The 22,024-nt window shown below is 38.2% G+C and overlaps 1 protein-coding gene across 2 annotated transcripts in view; it reads right to left on the bottom strand.

Annotated features, from left to right (window-relative positions):
- Sesn1 (sestrin 1) overlaps window positions 1-22,024 on the bottom strand; it is a 120,234-nt gene that overhangs the window by 69,843 nt on the left and 28,367 nt on the right. Inside the window, exon 1 of one of the 2 annotated variants that reach the window (XM_008852438.3) lies at window positions 6,009-6,029. The exons of the other annotated variant lie outside the window; for it this stretch is intronic. The gene's annotated coding sequence lies outside the window, so the exon portion shown is untranslated. Of the gene's footprint in view, window positions 1-6,008; window positions 6,030-22,024 lie in introns of those variants that run through there. 2 annotated transcript variants of the gene reach the window in all.

The raw sequence follows: 22,024 nt of genomic DNA, 5'->3' as shown, positions 1-22,024 counted from the left end.
CTATCATCTATCTATCTATCTATCTATCATCTATCATCTACCTATCTATCTATCATCTATCTATCTATCTATCTATCTATCTATCTATCTATCTATCATCTAATCTATCTTCTAGCTTCTACCTATCATCTATCTTTCATCTATCTATTTATTTTTTAAATCAGTAGCTTTAAGTTTGTTTCGTAAAATAGCAAGGTTCTATGAAGTATCAAAGAGGATCAGAATATTTTATTGGAAAGATTTAAAATTTTCGTTTATTTACTAGACCTGAGTCAGACTGTGATGGTGCCTCTTTAGTGAATATGTAATAATCATTTGATTACTTTTTAACAAAAAAGTGCCTTGCATGAATGTGGCCCTGAGTTCAATCCCCAGTATTGGGAAAAAACAGTTGGACAAGCAACAACATTCCAACATTGTATAACAATGATAATGTTACATGGTTTGACTCTTTGAAAGAGGAAAATGTATTTATTTAAGAAGTACTTAAACTGGGTCTCTTATGACCTGTGCTGCTTTGAATGAGAAATGTCCCCTATTGGTGGGCTTATGTATATGACAAATAGCAGTAAACATACTTAGAGCTTAGAAGCAGCAAAGACATCCCAAATCTAGAAAAGACATACAGAATGCTATTTTTAAAAAAATATTTTATTTATTATTTTTATTTTATGTGTATGAGTGTATTGCCTGCATGTATGTGAGTACACCCGTGTTGTGCAATGCTGTGGAGGTAAGAAGAGGGATTCAGATTCCCCTGGAACTGGAGTTAAGGACGATTCGTAGCCACCATGTGGGTGCTGGGAATCGAACCCGGGTCCTCTGCAAGAGCAGTCAGTGCTCTTAACCACTGAGACATCTCTCCAGCCCCAGAATGCTATTGTCTTATTAATGTTAAAAGAGCATTTTAACTCAGACTTACCATCTTGCTAAGGCCAGAGATAATAAAGCAAGTCTTAAGTATTAAAAATAGGCTGTGTGTACAAATTATTCAAAGAATACCAGGTGTGGTGACACACCTATAATTCTGGTATGTTCATATACTTAAACAGTTGGAGCCGGGCGTGGTGGTGCACCCCTTTAATCCCACCACTCGAGAGGCAGAGGCTGGTGGATCTCTGTGAGTTCAGGGCCAGCCTGGTTTACACAGTGAATTCCAGGCCAACAGGTGCTACAGGGAGACCCTGTCTCAAAAAGACCAAAATATTAAATAAATAAAATAATAAAATAAAATAAAAAATAAAAAATAAAATAAAATAATAAAATAAAATAAAAGTTGGTCCCCAGTTGGTGAGGGAGGTTATGGAACTGTTAGAATATGGGGCCTGTTGGAGTTAGTGTGTCATTGGGGGCAGGCTTTGAGAATTTATGCCTCACCAATTTTCTATTTGCTCTATCAGCTTCCTGTCTTAGTTGCCTGCTCCCATGTCTCCCCTGCCATTATAGACTCTTCCTCTGGAACCATAAGTCACTTTATTTATGGTGTCTTACCAGAGCAACAAAAAGTGACTAATACAAGCCAGGCATGGTGGCACACACCTTTAATTCCAGCACTCAGGAGGCAGAGACAGGCAGATCTCTGTGAGTTCAAGGCCAGCTGGGGCTACAGGGACTCAGGAGGCAGAGACAGGCTGATCTCTGTGAGTTCAAGGCCAGCTGGGGCTATAGGGAGACCCTGTCTCAAAAAGATGAAAAAAAAAAGGGAACTAATACAGAAAGAAGTTGATACCAAGAAGTGAAGTTGTTACTAGGAAGCACCTGACCATGTTGTTTTTAGAGGAACGTGGAATACTTCAGGACTTTGGACTGAAAAAGCAACTGTATGCTGTAAGCACGGCTTAGAGGGCTTTTCTAAGAGGAGTGCGGAAGATAGCAAGCTGGCAGTAATGTGGCTATAGTAATGTGGTTATAGAGATCTGGCTAATGAGGTTTCAGAGGGAAGCAAGGACTTTAACAGTAACTAGGCTAGAAGCCATTCTTGTGATATCTTGGCAAACAATCTGGCTACCTTCTGCCCCAGTCCTAAGAACTTGGCTGAGGCTACATTAAAAGGAAATGGGCTAATTTATTTGGTGGAGTAAATTTCAGGACAGCCTAATGTTGAATCTTTGGCTTATTATTGATAAATTTTATGCATGTATACAATGAAAAAGAGCAAACTGGGCAGAAAGAAATACAAAATACATAGGTTGAAAAGAAAAAGAACAGTAGGAAGCTTAATGTTGTAGTCAAGGTATGTGCTGAAAGAGAGGCTCTCTTTTTTATGGAGATTATATCAAGAGAGGCCTCCTGATTTGCCCTTGAACAAAGACAAGACCACATCCAGCTATGCTTGCAACTTGTTGAAAGAGTCTAAAGGGTTTTCTGCTTCTAGAAAGCACTTGCTTCAGGATACAAAAGTTGGTGTTAATGTTCCTGAAGGAGACCAAGGTCCATTCCAAGTTGGCACCAGAACCTAGCAGTGTTATCCATTTGGTACTGGCTTTAGAGGCACAAAAGATGCAAGAGCAAGGAGGGTCATCAATTCTTCCTCTGCTGCTTCAGAAAGCCACTGAGGCCAGGCAGTGTACGGCAGGGGAGTTCCAGCAAGAAGAAGGCCCTGATAGGTCAAGAGGCCCTGAAAGGCCATTGGGCAAAGCTTTGAAGGTGAAGGCTGGGGTTGTAGTGGAGACCCCAAGATGTTCAAGATGTCAGAGCCAGGGCTGGAGAGATGGCTCAGTGGTTAAGAACACTAGCTGTTCTTGCAGAAGACCCAGGTTTGAATCCCAGCACCCACATGGCAGCGAACAGTCCATAACTCCAGTTCCAGGGGATCTGACAACCTCTTCTGTCCTCCATGGTCACTGTACGACACAGGTGCACTTACGTACATGCAGACAATACACACATACACATTAAAAAAAATAAATAAATAAAATATTTTTTAAAAAATATGTCACAGCCATTAGACATCTGCCAAGGAGAACTGTATTTAGAGAGTGGAACCAGCCCAAGACAGAGATGTATGTTATAGGCAGCAAAGCTGGGGGAGCTGAGCTATTTAAGCTCTTTGGAACTAAAGCCCCAGCCATCAGACATGGAGATACAAGATTTAGTGTTTTCCCTGGTTTATGGTCTTGCTTTGATCCTCTATTTCCTCACTATGCCCCACCCTGCCCTGCCCATCCCCTTCCTCCCTTTTGGAACGGTAATTTCTATTCCCTGCCATTCTATGCTAGAAGTATGTACTTTGCTTTTTGATTTTGCAAGGGGTTACAGCTAAGAGAATTATCTTGAGTCTCAAAAAGACTTTGGCCTTTTGAGACTTAGATTATGGGGACTTTTTAAAAGTTAGTGGTACTGTTTGGGGAGGGTCATGGAACCTTTAGGAGGTGAGGAAGGACATCATTGGACTTTGAGAGTTCAAAACCTTGCCCCACTTCTGTTTTGCTTTCCCTGCTTCCTGCAAAGTGGTTGAAAAGGTGAGCAGTCAGCCTTTTGCTCTGGCTACCTCTGGTGCCATGCCTCCCCACCATGACAGCTCTTATCCCTATGGAATCATAAGCTCAAACAAACTCTTCCTTCTATAAGTTATCTTGGTCATGGTGTTTTATCACAGCAATAGAAAAGTAACTAATTCAGCTAATTTACATGGCTTATCTCAGTTTCTCACTTAATAATCATAGTATCTTTTAAGAATTACTTTCATGGGCTGGAGAGATGGCTCAGTGGTTAAAAACAGTTGCTGCTCAATTATGAGGACTAGAGTTCAAATTCTGGCACTCACATCCGGTGGCTTACAAATGCCTGCAATTCTAGTTCTAAGGAATCTGATGCCTTTTTTTCGGTCTCTACAGGCACCCACACAGATATATGCACACACACATGCACACACATAAATAAAATAAATATTAAAAAATTACTTTCACTTTACAGATAAGGAAATTGAAGTTCAAAGAAGTCAAATAATTGAGGAATACATAGCCAGTAAATAATGAACTGGGATGGAAACCTAGACAGTAAACAACACAGTCTTAAACCATCTTCTCATGCCCTACTTTCTAGCATATTTCACACTGTGATATAAAGGATACGCAGAGGTTAATAAAGCACTGATGAGGTGTGTGTGTGGGGGGGGGGTTGTTCCACCCACATTGAAAAGCATTAAAAAGCCTCCAATACAGGAAGGATAATAATGAATTAAAAAGAGAATAAGAATAAAGCCAGCAAGCTGAGTAGAATATAGACAGGAAGGAGAAACATGAAGATGAACTAGAGAGGAGGCCAGACTGGTGAAAGGCCTTATCGGCCACAGTCAGGATGCTGGCATTTTAAATGCAAGTGGGCAAGCACAAAATGCATTTATGCTTTCATTTGAAATACAAATATTTAAAGGGAAGAAAATTCACAGTGGTTAGATGAAACAAAAATACTTGCTCAGTTTTGAAAATATCTGCTGGACTATATATCATATCTATATTAACAAATCTGAATATTTCAGGAATAAAAATGGTAGCTTTTAAATATTTTTAAAATAACCTCAAATGTACACAAATTTAAAAGTGGTTTGGTTTTTTCTTTTGGGTCTGGGAGCTATCAATTTTTGAAGAGGATTCTATAAACATGGAGTATTAGAAAATGGCTCTGGGCAATGTTGAGACAGGTGGGTTGATCAGCCTCACAGCTGGTATAGAAGTAGAGAAAGCTGATACAGTCCAGTAATGACAGTATTAAAGTCATGAAAATGGAAACAGTAAATGTACTATTGGGAAACCATGAGCTATTTATCAGGCTATAAGTAAGGATACATGGAAAGTAAAAAATAAAAATAAAAATAATTCTAAGATATCCTCTCTAAATGTCAACAATCACAACTAGACTGTACGCATGTTAGAAAGTGTATTACTTTAACAGAGTCGATCCTTGAATAATCAGTTTTATATAATCCCTGGCATGATACATATCTGTGTAATGGGCATTCTTTAGAATTCCAAAGGTTCAAAACATTTCAACTCCAAATTTCTGAGTGCATTTTGTTAGTTATAATTATATCAATAAAAACTAATTTCACCCATATTTTCTGGAGCAACTGAATTCTATGATAAATAATCTGTATAACACAGTTATATCTAAATGTTTTCATTCTTTTTCTCCAAATTCTCACTGAAATTAATTCATTTTCCATAACTGATGATTTGATTCATTCATTGCTTTATTCATATTCCTATGGATCACCTCTATCAAGTTTGATCAGCTGTAAGGTTACTCCACTGTGAGTTGTCTTTTATAGCATTATTATGCCACATCTTACTTCAACAAATATGACAAGAATATTCTATTAATTTTTTTATTATTGGTAATTAAGTTTACTTTATACAGTTTAAAATTTATTTTTGCTCAAATTTTATCTTGTTGAATTTTTCCTATTTTTGATTGACTTTAAGACAGTCTTGCTATACAGCCCAGGCTAGTCTTGAATGTTTGATCCTCCTGCCTCTACCTCCCAAGTCCTGGGATTATAGGAGTATGCTACCACATCTGGCTCTATTTTTAATGTTACTGGCAAGCTTTTTGTTTCCTTTAAAAAAAATTGGGGGGGGGTAAGAGCAGGGTTGTTTGTATATAGTTCTAAGTTGTTAACTGAATTTCTGTTGATTATTGCTATCAATGATGAACAACAAATTTTATTAAATACAGAACTAAAATTACTTCTGAAAGCTATACTTAATGAAATAAGTGTCATGGTCCACATATGAGGGATAGAGGACAACTTTGTGGAGTCAGTTCTCTCCTTCCACCTTTAGTGGGTTCTGGGGATCAGACTCAGGTCACCAGGCTTATACTACAATCACCTTTACCTGCTAGGCCATCTCTGTAGTTGGCATTTTTAATGCACAATTTTTCCACATGTAGTTTATATTTTATTTTAGTGAGTGTTTTTTTGATGGCATTAACTTTAATACAATCCAAAGTAACTTTTCTGCTAAAGGTTTTTTCCCTGTCATTATGCTTTCAAAGGTCTTCCTTACCTTGTGGTCAAATTAGCAGCTATATTTGTGATTGTGAGGTATGCTCAAACTTCATTATTTTCCAAGAAGAACTGTTGTTAGCTGTTTCACCATATCTATGGAACAAGCCCTGGGTCCCAATGGAAGATGTTTTTGAGGCATGACTCATGCTGGGTTCTGATCCTCACCTCTGTCCTCTAGGAGCTATGAGGCTCTCCTCTTCAGCCTTATATTCTGGAGAAAGAACTTCCTCCACCTGGTCATAGGGTACAGAGAGAAAAGTGAGGGTAATTCTGGTCTTTCCTACTTTTCAGTTTATTTGTTGCATAATCTCTTTCCCATCTTTCTCTCCAATACTTCTTGGACCAGCAGTTTAAATACAGATTCTGTCTACTTCCATGTTTTCAAACTGTATGGTATTTTTTAGAACTGTAATTTGGTATTAAGTACTATAAGAATAAATGGAAACCATAATTATTCAAATAATCTGATTCTCAAAATCTAGTCAACATTACAAAGGAAATGACCACCAAATGAAATAGTGGGTGGCAGAAATGAAATTTTTCAACTTTTATGCCAGGTGTGGTGGCGCACGCCTTTGATCCCAGCACTAAGGAGGCAGAGGCAGAGAGATCTCTGTGAGTTCAAGACCAGCCTGGTCTACATAGTCAGTTCCAGGCCAGCTGTAGCTACAGGGAGACCCTGTCTCCAAAAAACAACAATGAAAAATTCCAACTTTTTAAAAATTTTCTACACAAACTGCATGTAAATATAATAGGCACTCCCTGGGGGTGGGGGTGGGGAGGGCTTGGGGAAGAAAGGGCTTATTTGGCTTACAATTCTAGGTTACTGTCCATCATTGTGGGGAAGTCAAGGCAGGTAACTGAGGCAGCTAGTCACATCACATCCAAGAATGGAGAGTGAATAAAGGCATTCATGCCAACTGCTTAGCTAGCTTTCTCTTCTCTAAAACAGTTCAGGGCCTAACCCATGAAATGGTGCCCTCTACATTTAGGGTGGATCGTCCCTCCTCAGTAATCTAATTAAGGCATGCCTACAGGTAAAGCTAATCTAAACAATTCCTCCTTTAGACTTTCATTTCCAGTGATGCTAGGTTGTATCAAGCTGACAAATTAAAAGTAATCATCACACACTCAATAAATTTTTGTTGCTCAGAATAATTTTTACTGCTTAAGTATTTTATGTAAGCAAATGTAAACGTATACAGAAGAAAATCACCACAAGTTTCCTCACAACAAACTATATTACATTTTATAATTTAGTAAACTTATATTTTCTGGCACTTAGTCACCAGTGACAGCTTTACTCCTGTAATGACTAGAGGAATCAACTACACTTTAAAAACTAAATTTTAGCTGGGCATGGTGACACACACCTATAAATTACAGCACTTATAAGGCTGAGGCAGGAGGATCTCAAGTTTAAGGCTAGTATGCACTATTGGTAAAACCTTGTCTAAAAAAAAAAAAGCAAAAAAAATTGCAGGGCTTTTAAAATTCACACTTTATAGATTAAATCTCCTCCTAGAAAGCTAATTGTTAATACTAAGAATAGGCAATACAGCAAAATTAAAAGTAATCAAACCAAAGGCTGGGATGTAGCTCAGTCTTAGAACACTTGTCTAGCATATGCAGTGCCCTTTCTTAGCACTGCAAGAAAACAACTCACTGTTATCAAATGTCCTGGCAGTGGCAGACAAAGACCCAAATGCATTTCTAACTCTCTTCTCTTGCCTACTACAGAAGCTGTAAGAGTTAAATATTTGATTTCCTAATAGCCCTTAAGAGGTCATGTTATACAGTTCTGGCTGAAGAGCTACAAAATAGATAATTGCTAGCACAGCCTCTTTCCTTCTTACTATGTGGAACGTATCTGTGATGTGTAGGCAGCCTATGAGATATCGCCCAATGATTCTTGTCTCCTGATATTCACATCCTTCTGTAGTTCCCTTCCAAATTCCATCAGGGTTGTATGAACAACAGAATATGGCAGAAATGCCACTTCTGAAATTAGGTTATAGAGGAAATTGCCATTTCCATCTTGTTCTTGTCTCCATACACTCCTCTCTCTCCTGCACATTTGATATCTTTCTTTTAGATAAATGTTTTGTGGAGACCTGCTGTGAAGTCTTGAGCCCTATGAAGAGGATCCATCAGCAAAGAACTGACTCCTCCCACTAATAGTCATATGAGTTAGTTTAGAAGCAAAATTTCAGGTTAACCAATCATACAACTTCAGCTTCGGGTGAGATCTTGACTGCAACATTAAGAAGGATCTGATTCAAAACCTCATAGCTATGCCTAGTGAAATTCTCAACCCTCAGAAATTCTGTAAGATAATGAATGCCTATTGTTTAAAGCTGGTGTTTGGGGGGTAATTTGATACTCGTCAATAGATAACAAATATAGTGACTATTGAAGATACAACAGCCATCTTGTGACCTGCAGATAGTGATGAATCATTATTAATACAGTTGACCATCATTATGTGCCTGTGAAGGAAGATTCCTATCTATTTAAACACGTAGGTAGGTTCTTCTGTTATTTGCAGTCAAGCACATTCCTGGCTGTCATACTCAACAATTCCCAAAATCCAATTATAGTTTCAAAGAAAGTTTCCTTTTATTCAAGAATCTGCTTCTCAAAAGTTCACACTTCTCTTATCTTCTGGAGCGCAGCAGTTTATTTTCTGATCCAGGCTGTCTTGTAGGCACTCCCAGTATTTATAGACAGCGCCCAAGGTTATCCCCTGCACTTAGCAAGTGATTACAATTCTTTTAACAGAATGTCTACCTTTTAACACATGACTTCCTTTGACACAGGCTTTAAAAAATGTATTCAGATGCACCCCCCTGCCCCCCACGAACACAAAGAATTCAGGAATGCATTCTAAGCTACTGGATCCATATGTTTTTTTTTTTAATTTTTTTTTTTTTAGGATAATCTCTTTATCATAAGGAACCTAGGAGCATGCTCAAAGAGTAGGCAGGAACTACCTGGTTGTGAATGAAGACTAGAAGTGAGGGTTCAATCAGAAAAAGTTCTCCTAAAAACCCAGCATTCCCTCTCCTAATTGCAACTCTTTAGATGCCAGAAGACACCAAAACTGTCCACTTATGACAGAAGGAAAGTTCCATTTGGCTCAGAAGTAAAAGTAGTTTAAATTCAGCGACTTTACTTTGTTTTCTCTTTTCAAGAATACAATTGCTCAGAGACAGAGGCAACACAATCCCAGAAGAGGAAGAAAAATGACAGGAAATCCTGATCCACATTTGTCCAAAATCATCAAACAATCTAGGCAACTGGTAGACAGTAACTCATATGATGGCTTTTAAGTCGTCAGCAGTTGTTGGCAAATAAAAGAAAATAGCTTCAGCAAAACTCAGAGCTAAAAGGCTAAGTGTTCTCACGAGTCTCTTGTCCTTAAAAGAGGTCAGGGTACCTAAGAAAGGAGATTTAGCCAGAGAACAAACCTTTTGTTCCATGAGATAACAAAAACGAAGATACCAAGTATACTGTATTTGAGGAAACATCAAATTTAACAGTTTTCCAAAATTTACATACCTCCATATGTACCAGTGTACATATATAAATTTTACAGGCAATAACTTCCTCCTCCTCTTTTTATTACTATTATTATTATTATTATTATTATTATTATTTGAACTCACAGAGATCTACCTGCCTCTGTCCCAAGTGCTGGGTTTAAAGACATGTGCCACCATGCCCAGACAATTTCTTACGGTTTTTTTTTTTGGTCTTTTATAGACAGGATCTCCCTGTAGCCACAGCTGGCCTGGAACCCAGTATGTAGGCCAGGCTGGCCTCGATCTCACAGAGAGCTACCTGCCTCTGCCTCCCGAGTGTTGGGATTAAAGGCATGTGCCACTACACCCAAGGAATCATTTCTTAAAAATTAACTTTAAGAAAATTTCACTTTAACTTTGAGATGTAAAACACAGTATAAGATCTTTGAAGACAGCTGGAATAAACTTCTGGATGCTAATAGTACTGCCTAATCATAGGCAAACAGGCAAAAAATGGTATTTAATTGAAATATGACAGCTGCTGGTTCAATGATCACTTGATTTGCCTTTTTTGTTTGTTTTCAGTCTTTTTAAGACAAGGTCTCTCTGTAGCCCCAGAGCTCAATATGTAGAACAGGCTGGCCTTGAACTCAGAGATTCACCTGCCTCTGCCTCCCGAGAGCTGGGATTAAAGGTGTTGCTGCACCACGTTCAGCTTTAGATTTGCTATTAACGTTTATACAACTACATATGTTCATAACTAATACAACATTGGTTACTAAGTCTGGAACAGCTCTTTGATTTTAAAACACAGTCCCTTCTACAATGGCCGCACCAGATGTAAAAACAACAGGGAGATAAAATTTGAACACTAGTTGCTATCCCACGGAAAACCACATCATTTCCTATACCTTAAAAGCTGTCATATTCATGCATTTTGTCTTTGATCTATAGAATCAAAATAAATTCAGTTTGAATACTTTTATATGTGTGTATATGGGGGGACTGCATGCACACACATGTATTATATGTTGACCAAAAGAACAATCACATGTGTCATCCTCAGAAACTCCATCTACCTTCTTTGAAACAGGGTCTCTCTTTGACCTGGAACTCACCAATTAGTCTAGACTGGTTGACCAGTGAACCCCACGGTGTACATACCATCATGCCCAATTTTTTTGAATGGGTTCTGGGAATCTAAAGTTTTAATTTTTATTCTCTCCTTTGCTGCCCCTACTGGTTCTTCCAATAACTGACAATAACATATTGTTCTAAGAATTTAAACTATTCATGAGACTTTCTGCCATTTGATTATTTTTTTCCATTCACAGGAAGATAGGCTTCAGCCCTAACAATGAAAATGAACTCCATTAGAGGTAAGACACTGAGTAACTCGGGGAATTCCCCTCTGCTTACTCTACTGTACTCTCTGACTTGCTTCAGTCTACCAATCACCCTTTAGTTCTCAGCTGAAAGCACCCAAATGAAGCCTCTGCTAACAATACTCTGTGTGTGTGTGTGTGTGTGTGTGTGTGTGTGTGTGTGTGTATGCAAATGTTTCTGGAATAAAAACTGCAGACTCAAAGACAAGTATTATAGGGAATGCTGTACTTACTTTTTTTAAAATTATTTTTATTTTATGTGCATGAGTGTATTGCTTGCACGTGTGAGTGCACTCATGCCATGCAATGCCCTCAGAGATCAGAAGAGGGTGCTGGATCCCTTGGAACTGGAGTTATGGACAGTTGTTAGCCACCATGTGGGTGCTCGGAATCAAACCTGGGTTCTCTGCAAGAGCAGCCAGTGCTCTTAACTGCTGAGTCATCTTTTCAGTCCCTGTACTAACTTTTTAAACTAATCCCTCATGTGTATATTCCTGATCCATACATTTCAGTTGTCAGCTGCCATGTGGGTGCTAGGATTCGAACCCAGGTCTTCTGCAAGAACAACCAGTGTTTTTAACCACTGAGCCATCTCTCCAGCCCTACATTTCATTTTTTAAGTATCTGTCTATAAAATCTGTCTAAGCCAGGCGTGGTGGTGCATGCCTTTAATCCCAGCACTCAGGAGGCAGAGGCAGGTGGATCTCTATGAGTTCAAGTCCAGCCTGGTCTACATAGTGAGTTCCAGGAGAGCTGGGGCTACAGGGAGACCCTGTCTCAAAAAAGACCAAAAAAAAAAAATTTTTTTTTTTTACCAGTTCTAATTGGAAGAGAAATAAAATCTACCCGATTTACTCATCAAGATTTTTTGGAAGAATATCAATTCTTGGTTTTTATTCATTAATTTAGTATCAAGGAACTTTATAAAGATTCTTGAAAAGTGTGACTAGGAATAAATAAGAATGATAATGAACTAATCTCTTTTAGAGGGAAAAAATCTCTCAAAGGCAGAAACAATTCTCTTTCTCTCATTTACCTTTATGGGTCAGAAAAAGTAGGCCATCAATGACTAAAATTAGCCCCGCATCTGTAGGCTGCTCAGTCCTACTCTAATTACATAGGACAATCTCATTTAAATTACAAGTAGGTGACATCAGTAGTGATGGGCCTCATGCAGCTACTAGTGAGCCTCAGAAGATTTGTTACTAGAAAGTAGCAACACTGGCCCCCAAGACAGAGGATCAACAGAATCAGGAATACTTACAATGATGGTTTGGAGAAAGGTAGAATGTTCTTGGGGATAAGAACAATCAAAAGAAAGTTAGGGAACTAGAGTTGAGGAACTGTCTGCCTGTAGGAGACAGGCTTGAGCCTAGAGTGGAAGTCCTAATGACAGCCATACAGCAGGCCTGAGGCAATGGCCCGCTGGAGCCACGAGGAACGCCTTGGGATGATCACTCCATTTGGCAAGTCTTGGGCTGATGCTTAAGGCTCACCACTCCCTTGAAAGTTGCCACCCCTTGAAATTCCAGGTTTCTGTTTATCTACAGCTTGCAGCACGTGGGCATAACAACAGCCATGGTCACATGATTTACCTGAACCTGAGCTGCCCATACGTGGCATAGTCATTGTATCCTTGTCTGATTGGTCCCAGAACCAGGGCTGACCATATATGGCATAGTCGTTGTATCCCTGTCTGATGTGTCCTGGAACCAGGGCTGCCCATATATGGCATAGTCGTTGTATCCCTGTCTGATTTGTCCTGGAACCAGGGTTGCCTATATATGGCATAGTCTTTGCATCATTGTCTGATTGGTCCAGGGACCCTATATAAGCTTGTAAATTCCTCAATAAAATAGATCTGCATCACTGAACCTGGTCTGCTGTGTCTGAATGAGGCTCCGCTGACACAGTCTCCTCACCAGCCCTGGGGTCGGGGATCTGGCGGTGGCGGCGACAATCGTGAAGGCAGACCAGAGGGACGGCTGCATCTGCCCATCCTCACTGAGAACTGGCTGTTATGTCACTGAAGGTGACTTTTGCCTAATCCCTGGTGCTCAAGGTCTCTTTTGAGACTAAGACTGTGACTAATGCTGTTGTCCCTGTGAATTTTTCTGCTGGGGAGATAGTAGCTTAGCTAGTAAAGTGCTTGCTTCACAAGCACCTGAATTAGATTTCCAGAACCCATGTAAAAAAGCTGGACATAGTGGAATGCACAGGGATAGGAGATCCTCCTGGGACTCATTGGTCAATTCTAACCTAATTGGTGATTTCCAGGCCAAAGGGAGACCTTGTCTCAAAGCTAGCTAACAGAACACAGGAATCAACAAATCTGAAGATCCTTTTGCTTTTAAGATTTCAATGATACTTTTATATCATTAGTCTTGTGTTGCCATCTTTTAATCTGTCTCTCTTTCCACTCAATCTGTAAGTTCCAGCCAGGGAATTTTATCCATTTTCACACAAAGATATTCATTATACACTGTAAAGTTAATAAATCATTTGCGGGGAGAAATACCTTTTGGAAGTAATTTACTTATCGTGTGTATGTGAGTACATGTCACATGGGGTCAGAGTACCATTTTCAGGAGTTGGTTCTCTCCTTCCACCATGAGTTCTGAGGACGGAACTCAGATTGTCAAAAACTTTTACCTGCTGAGCCATCTCATTGATCTGGAAAATAGCTTATACAAGTGCTGGTACCTGAAAATACTTGAAAAAATAGTTATACTTTCTTTTTTGTTAGTGTATACCCATTGTACAGAATAATGGATTTTATTGTATTTTCATGCATGTAATATAGTGTACTTTGATTAAATTCACCACATAATTACACTTTAAAGAGGGAAAAAACTTAGGAAACCAAATTTATTTTCACTCTTTCATCCATTTATGCATATCAATTCTGAAAGAAATAGAAGAAATAAAATTCTGTCATATAGTATTCTGAATCCAAAAAATTAACTGAAATTTATGGCTTATGTTACTATGGTTTATGCTACAGTGTGCCCCCTCCCTCCCACTCCTGACCACAGCTGGTGACACTTTATACCATGCTTGAGTCACAAGGGTTCTGAGTTCAACAATGGGATAATCCACTGATGGATTCATAATTTAATGAATTATTGTAATGTGGTGGAAACTGAAAGGTAACGTCTAGTTGGAAGCAGTGGATCCCTGGGGGCATGCCTACTATCGCTGGTCCCTTTGTGTCTCTCTTGCTCTACCTCATAGCCACTATAAGGTGTCTTTTTCTATTGATGTGTTCTTGCTGCCAAGATGTTCTGCTTCACCAAAGGCCCATAGTAACAGAGTCAGCTGACTATGGGTTGAAACGTGTCAAAATAAATCTTCCCTCTTTTAAGTTGTTTGTGTTTGGCATTTTGTCATAGCAATGCAAAGCTAACTAATGAAACACAGAAATCAACAATGAATGGTAAAACCATTAAGACATATTCTTAAGAGTGGCTGGGGAGATGGCTGAGCATTTAAGAGCACTGGCTACTCTTGCAGAGGACCTGGGTCCAGTTCCCAGCACCCACAGGGTGGCTAACAACTGTTCATAACTCCAGTTCTAGGAGGTCTGATGTTCTCTTCCATCCTCTACAGGTACTACACTGACATAGGTACACTTACATACATGTAGGTATAACAGCCATACACATAAAATAAAAATAAATCAAAAAATTTTTTTAATTCTTAGAATCTTAGTGAACTAAGATTTCACCATGGTATCCAGATGTCAAACTTGTTTGATATCACTTATTTCTAGGATATTTTTTCCTCCTGTACAATCCCCTCCTTACTCTTCCTACAGGCTATGATCATCAAAATCTCTAAACAGCTATACCTTTTTGCTCTTGAATTATATGCCAGAATGATTGAGTTATATATATATTTACAGGTGACTCTAGAATTCTGAGTCAATAAACCTAAAAGTGGCCTAGGCCACCTATTTAGTTCTAAGAGCAAGTGATATATGGACAAAGTATCTTGAACTAGGCTAACTAAATAATACTGTCTCCAGTGATAGACTCATTCACATTTAGAACAGTGTGTAATTGAGAACAAGACGAAGAACTAAAAAATACAGGTTATCATCAATCACTAAACTAAATCATGAGTCAAAATCAATTGTTTTAAAAACAAGCTAAGAGTATTAAAAGAAAGAAGGAAAAAAAGAAAGTGAAGCAGAAGAGAGGGAGGGAGGGAAGGAGAGAGAGGAGGGAGGGAATGTTGTAAGGTATAAATCACCTATATCATTGACAATATGCTTTAAGTTGACAGAATCCATGTGGTGATGAACAATATGACAACTTAGCAATCTCTAAAACAGAGACAAAGCAATAACAGTCAATCTTTTAGACATTTTCTACACTAATCTATAAGCTTGCAAACCTTCATATTACCAAATATACTGATAATTAAAAAATACCTACATAAAAGCTAGGAGTGTAGCTCAGGAGTGGAATTTAGCTTTGTACATTCCTCAGCACAAAAAGAAGGGGGGGATAGCTATTTAATAACAGCACTGGTACCCACTGATTTTGACATCAACTATGCTACACAGGTTACTTGTCATAGAAACTGTTCTATTTGAATCACATATATGAAATAGCTGGACTAGTTAATATTGTACCCCATCACTTCTCTTAACATTTAACCAACTTATGATTCACTAAACTTAAAATTTTATACTTACTTATCCTTCTTTCCTTTTTTGGTAGGGGGAGGGTGGTTGAAGGTAGGCTGAGGCAAATCTTCTTATACCTTAGCCACTAGGGAATCTACAGGCATAAGCCACCATACCCAGCTTTGTTTTGGTTTTGGTTATGTGTGTTTGTGTATGTGTGCTTAGTTTTGTTTGCTTTGAGACAGACTCTTCCTATATAACTCAGGCTGGCCTTAAACTCATGATCCTACTGCTTCAGCTCCCCCAAGTAATGGGGTTACAGGCTTAGTACCACTGTTTCCGGCTTAAAATTTTATACTAATTTTCAACCATTGTCTCCTTCAGTTTAATTTCATTAACTATTTCTAATTCCATTTTCTTATCATTTCTCATATTCATATCTACTACCATAACCTTTATAAGCTCATGTTTCCTTTATTTTTAAAAAATGTTATTATTTTTATTGTATGTGTGTGAGTGTATTGCCTGCATGTATGTAAGTGCAATGCCCTCGGAGATCAGAAGAGGGCATCAAATCCCCTGGAACTGGAGTTACAAATGGTTGTTAGCTGCCATGTGGGTGCTGGGAATCGAACCTGGATCCTCTGCAAGAGCATTCAAGGCCCTTAACCACTGAGCCATCTCTCTAGTCCCTCATGTTTCCTTTATTATAGGCATAACTGAATGTCATTATCACCATCTTACAGGTTTACAAAAAGTTATTTCCTCCAATGCTGTTAACTACTATGATGTTTTGCAGATATATATGAATAAATATTATTTATTCTTTCCCTTTCCTGCTTCCATTTACTTATTCAATTTTCAGAGGTTAATTTCATTTTATTATTTAATTTTAAGAGAAAAAGCAATCCATTTTCATTTAAATAACTGAAGGGAAAAGGCATTTGGTTTTTAGTTTTATTTTATTTATTTATTTATTTATTTATTTAGCTTTGGAAAAATTTGTTTTTTGTTTTATTTAAATTAATTAATTAATTAAGTCATTTAGTTAGTTTTGTATTGTTTTGAAGCAGGGTCTCACTATGTAGTCCTGGCTGGCCTTGAACTCACTATGTAGATCTGTTTGCCTCTGCCTTCTACATTCTGAGATTAAAGTCATACACCACAGCACCCAACCTGGCAGTTGATTTTTAAAATCATTTAATTGTCCTTCTCAAACATTCATGAGGACATGGGCAGGAAACTCTGAAGCAGAGTCATTCTTTCGGAAATGGCTTCAAAGGTAGAGCAAGAGAACTCGAGCATTTTTAAAAAACAAACAAAAAGCAAGGCTACTGACCCTGATAAGAACAACGCTTCATACCAAAAAAATAAAACACATGGGCACTCAGGTGTAGAAATGGTGCTGGATCACACACTGGCCTTTCAGACTCTTAAGGATAGTGACTATAAAATACTGAACAGTTATTAAAGACAGATAAAAACATAAAAATAAAATTTAACTTTTTAAATAAAATATCTATGATTATAATTTGAAACTCACACATTGAAGCTAATCACAAAGATCAGAATTATTTTCTGTCTAATATAACACAGGAACCTTGCCTTAAGAATGAGCTTACCCTTAAATCATGAGACAGATAAGTTTAGGATGTATTAAAGAATTACTACCGTACACATGGTAAAATTATAAAACAAAATATAATACTTTAGAAATTCTGATTTTGCATTTAAATTAATTCTATCTAATTAATATTCATACTGACATGTAATAAAGAATCCCTTGTGAGACCCTGTATCATTATTTTTGTCTTAATAATATATACATAAACTAATAAAAATATAAAAACAATTTCTGTCAATGTCTTTCTCCCCCTAGAAGTTCTGCTTCAGCTTTCTAATGAGGAGAGAAAAACATAAGCCTGTTTATTTTTAAGTTGCTTCTGGTGGGTTTTTTTTTAGGGTCACTAAGATTTGGTAGAGTTGAAGGGAGGGCACTCCTCACCCTATTTTTCTGATGCACTGACAGCAGGGAAGCACAGGAGCCCTGAGAGGCAGAATGGAAAAGAAAGTAGACAGAAATCACAGGAAGGTCTACTATATTTCCCTTAGGAAATTTTGACCAATTTGAGTAACTTAAGATGTAGACACGTGTCACAGCACTAGGATTATCTGACAACATCTAAAACTTAATAAAAGATGATGCCAAAGAAATCACTTAGATTTTCTTTCATTTTCAAATACATGTGACATCCACTGAAGAAAAGTGTGACATTCATTAGAGAAAAGAGGTTCATAAGAATATAGTAGAAACTCCTAAAACATTCAAATAACTACTGATCACAAATGAATATTGTTTTTAAAGAATAAAAAAAGGGGGGCTGGAGAAATGGCTCAGCAGTTAAGAGCACCGGTTGCTCTTCCATACAACCACTGCTCTTTCAGCATCCGCACAGCAGCTAACAACAGTTCTTAACTGTTCTAGGGGATCTGACACCAACTTCTGGCCTCCATGGGCATTACAAGCACGTGGTGCACTTATATGCAGGCAAAACACTTACACATAGAAAAATAAATCAAAAAAAATTCAAGATAAAAAAATAATGACAACCTCAAGAAGGAAAATGTTGCAGTAATGAAAAGAAGTGCTAAACTTAAAAGTCTGAGAAAGTCTTTCCAGAGAAAAGTTGTTTTGCTTGGATGAATGTCAATGAAGACTTACAGCACAGCAAACATAAATCACATGTGAAATAGGAGACACTAGAATACAAAAGAAACTTCCAGATCTGGAAAAAGGCAGTCATCATCATATCATTAACTCCTTGGCCCTGATCATTCTGGTATAATATTAGAAAAATCAACTATATTCCTTTGGCAGGTTTATTTTTAGAATGTAAGCTTTTACTAACTCTTCATTCTAACACCATTTTAATTTGGTTGCTTTTCTGGTGAATGAAACATTATACAAACCCCAAATCTGCAGTTTAGCCCTTCTTAGACAACATTGCTTGAACCAAATGCCTCCTCACCTACCCAGCTCACCTGGGAATTTGCCTATGGACCGAGACTACCCCCAGAGTCTATATATGGGCTATCCTCCCTTTGGCTGATCCCAGGGACCACAAGTACACCTTTAGACCATGGTAGAGGACAAAGAGTAGATGCAGGGAATACACAGAGTCCTGATACAAGGGCAGGGTATCCATCCTTCATGGTGTAAGACTGAGAATGGGGTTAGAGTGGAAGATAGCACAGACAGACCATATGCTGGCTAAAGACCACCATATCACAGGGGCCTATGAAAGGTGTGCAGCCTTGGCTCTTTTCTGTCCCCAGCCAGAGACTTCCTTTGTCAAAGACAACCACAGTTTCTGACATAAGAGTGATCACTTCAAATCACTAATCTGAAAATATAAACTGCTAACCTAAAATATTTTAGTGGTTCACTATTACTGGTATGGATTAAAAAAAAATCTTTCAGAGACAGGGTCTTGGTATGTAGCCAGGGTGGTTTTGAAACTGGAAATCCTCCCGCCTCAGCCTACTGAGTACTGTGATTATAGGCATGTGCCACCATTCCTAGCAATTACAAAATTTCTTAAATGGTCAACACTGTGTTTCTCAAACTATAAACATGTATTTAAGTTACCTGGTGACTCAAATGTGGTTTCAAAAGGGCATTCTGAGATTCAGCATTTCTAATGCCCTCCTAGTTAGTACAATACTGTTGGTCTGCAGGGATATCTTGAGAAAAGAGAGCTTATAAAAGATAATCTTCCTTTAGAAGTTATGACATCAGCTATCTACTTAGGAAAGCAGTCTTTCCTCCTGGCTTATTCATCTCATTTAAAGAGAAGCAGTTACAGCTGGTCCAGGCAGATGGGTGGGAGGGTGGGTACAAGCTGCCAAGTAATAATACCAGCTAACATTTATTCATTCATTCAGCAAATATTTATTCGACATATGTTTGTCTGTACTAGTACTGGCCTAGATGGTCCAGCAATGAACAAAAAAGTCTTAATTTTCATGGAGCTTACAACCTAGAATTGTCATTAAAAAAATAGCATTGTAAAGTCAAGAAAATATGGTAAGGAACAAAAAGGTTAAAAGAGGGGCATCTAAGGCAAATATAAAGATTCACTTAAGTTCTTGTCTTATTTTGTTTGCAGTAGGAGTATCTATGTAGCCCAGGTTGTCCTTAAACTCATCCTCTGTTTCTGCCTTCTGAAAACTAAGTACTAAAATCTTAGACAGACATCACCATGCCTTGCTTCAGATTTTAAGGTTTTTTTCCTTTCTTTTTTTTTAAAAGCATATTAAAGACTAAAGTAGGCACAGTGCTAAATAAGAGATCAAGATGCTATTATCTTTACTAATGACAAAACTGAAGCCTCAGGTTGGGAGGAGAGGAAAGGTTGGCCAGTGGACACAAAGTTACAGCTTCACCACAGAGAAATGTTTGAGGAGATACATATAGCTCTATTTAAACATGATACAATGTATTAATGTATCAAAACATTACATGGTACCCAGCATATACATTTATATAATATGTTATATATCTGGTAAAAAACATTACATTAAAAAAAAACACCACCACCAACAACAAAAACAAAAATCAACAAACTGAATCTTAGAGATACTAAGTAACTTGCCCAAGTTGGATATAACTAGTCTATGTACCATAGCAGGCTGACCAGCCCAATTCTAAATTAATGTGTATGTCTTTCTCACGTTACATGAAACCTGCAACACTGTTGTGCTTACCTGGGCTCTGTCTCATATTCTGAAACTCATTTTTTAATTTTTCACCTGTAAACTTCATGTCTGAGCAGCCAGTTTCTGACCAGCATCATAACAAACTCAAGCACAGACAGAACATCAGCAGGCTGAGAAGATGAGCTAATGTTTAATCAAAAAAAAATTTCCCAGGGCTGGAGAGATGGCTCAGCGGTTAACTGACTGGTCTTGCAGAGGACCCAGGTTTGATTCCCAGCACCCACATGGTGGTTAACAACCGTCCTTAACTCCAGTTCCAGGGGAATCCGACACCTTCTTCTGACCTCTGTGGCATTATATGACATGGGTGCACTTACATACATGCAGGCAATACACTTGCACACATAAAATAAAAATAATAAATATTTTAAAAATTTCCCATACTGGTTTAAACTTTCAAATTTCATTTCTCTAGAAGTTTAAGGAAAATAAATATTACATGCATCAGGTCACTTGAGTTATTTAGCAGTGATTTTGTTATTGATGCTGTTCTGAGACAAAGTTGCAGGTAGTTTAGGTTTGTCTTGAATTCCCTGTGTAGTCAAGAATGATCTTGAACTCCTGACCTTCCTGCCTCCAGCTTCCAAGTTCTGGGATTGAAAGGTATGTATCACCACACCCAATTTAATGGTGGTTCTTAATTTTAGTTTTGGTGGTAAAGGGGATCATGATCTCTGAAAATCTGGTAAACTTGGACGATCTCCCCAAAGTACATGCAAGTACTTTGCATGCAACTGAAGGGGCACATAAACTCCTAAAAAGCCGTAATTTTCAATTTGTGGACCCTTAAACTACAGCATCTTCCAAAATAAATCTCTGCTCTGAAAACCTTCTACTCCCTGGTGATTAAGAATGACTCTCTTGGGGCTGGAGAGATGGCTTGGTGGTTAACAGCACTGGCTGCTCTTGCAGAAGACCTGGGTTCAGTTTCCAGCACCCATAATGGGTGTTAAGTCCAGCTCCAGGGGTATACAATGCCCTCTTCTGGCTTCCACAGGCACCAGCACACATATGGCATACACACACAAATCACATACATATACACATATTTTTTTTAAAGTTTTACTTAAAAGATGGAGTAGTACTAAAATGTATAATGATATATGGAGAGAACAGGTAAGCAAAGAAGACTTTTGCTACATATCCAATTTACTAAATTGATAATAAGGAGTCGAAAATAAATAGCTCTATAAAAATGCTTAAATATGCACTTAAACATAGCCAGCTGTGATAACAGGCCAGCAAGATGACTCAGAGGCTAAAGGCACTGCCAAGCCTGGCAACCTGAGTTTAATCCCTAGAACCCATAGTTGAAGGAAAGTTGTCCTTTGACCGTCACACTATGCTGCATACACACACAGAGAAGACAGATAGAAAATTTAAAAATATACATATTTGAGCCGGGCATGGTGGTGCATGCCTTTAGTCCCAGTACTAGGGAGGCAGAGGCAGGCAGATCTCTGTGAGTTCGAGGCCAGCCTGGTCTCCATAGTGAATCCAGGCCAGCTGCGGCTAAATATAGAGAGACCCTGTCTCAAAAAGACCAAAAAAAAAAAAATTTAAAAAAAACCTTTAAAATTTCAGGTGATTATGATGTTGGTGTAATAAATACTGTAAAGATCAGTAAAAAACAGAAAAAGCAATTCAGGAATGAAAGTGGTAGGCAAATAGGACTTTAAAAAGATCGTGTATA

Source organism: Nannospalax galili, unplaced genomic scaffold (assembly GCF_000622305.1).
Source record: "Nannospalax galili isolate Female #2095 unplaced genomic scaffold, S.galili_v1.0 scaffold646, whole genome shotgun sequence".
NCBI lineage: Eukaryota > Metazoa > Chordata > Mammalia > Rodentia > Spalacidae > Nannospalax > Nannospalax galili.
The sequence above is the reverse complement of the archived record's forward strand: the minus strand, read 5'-3'. Positions and strand labels throughout refer to the sequence as shown.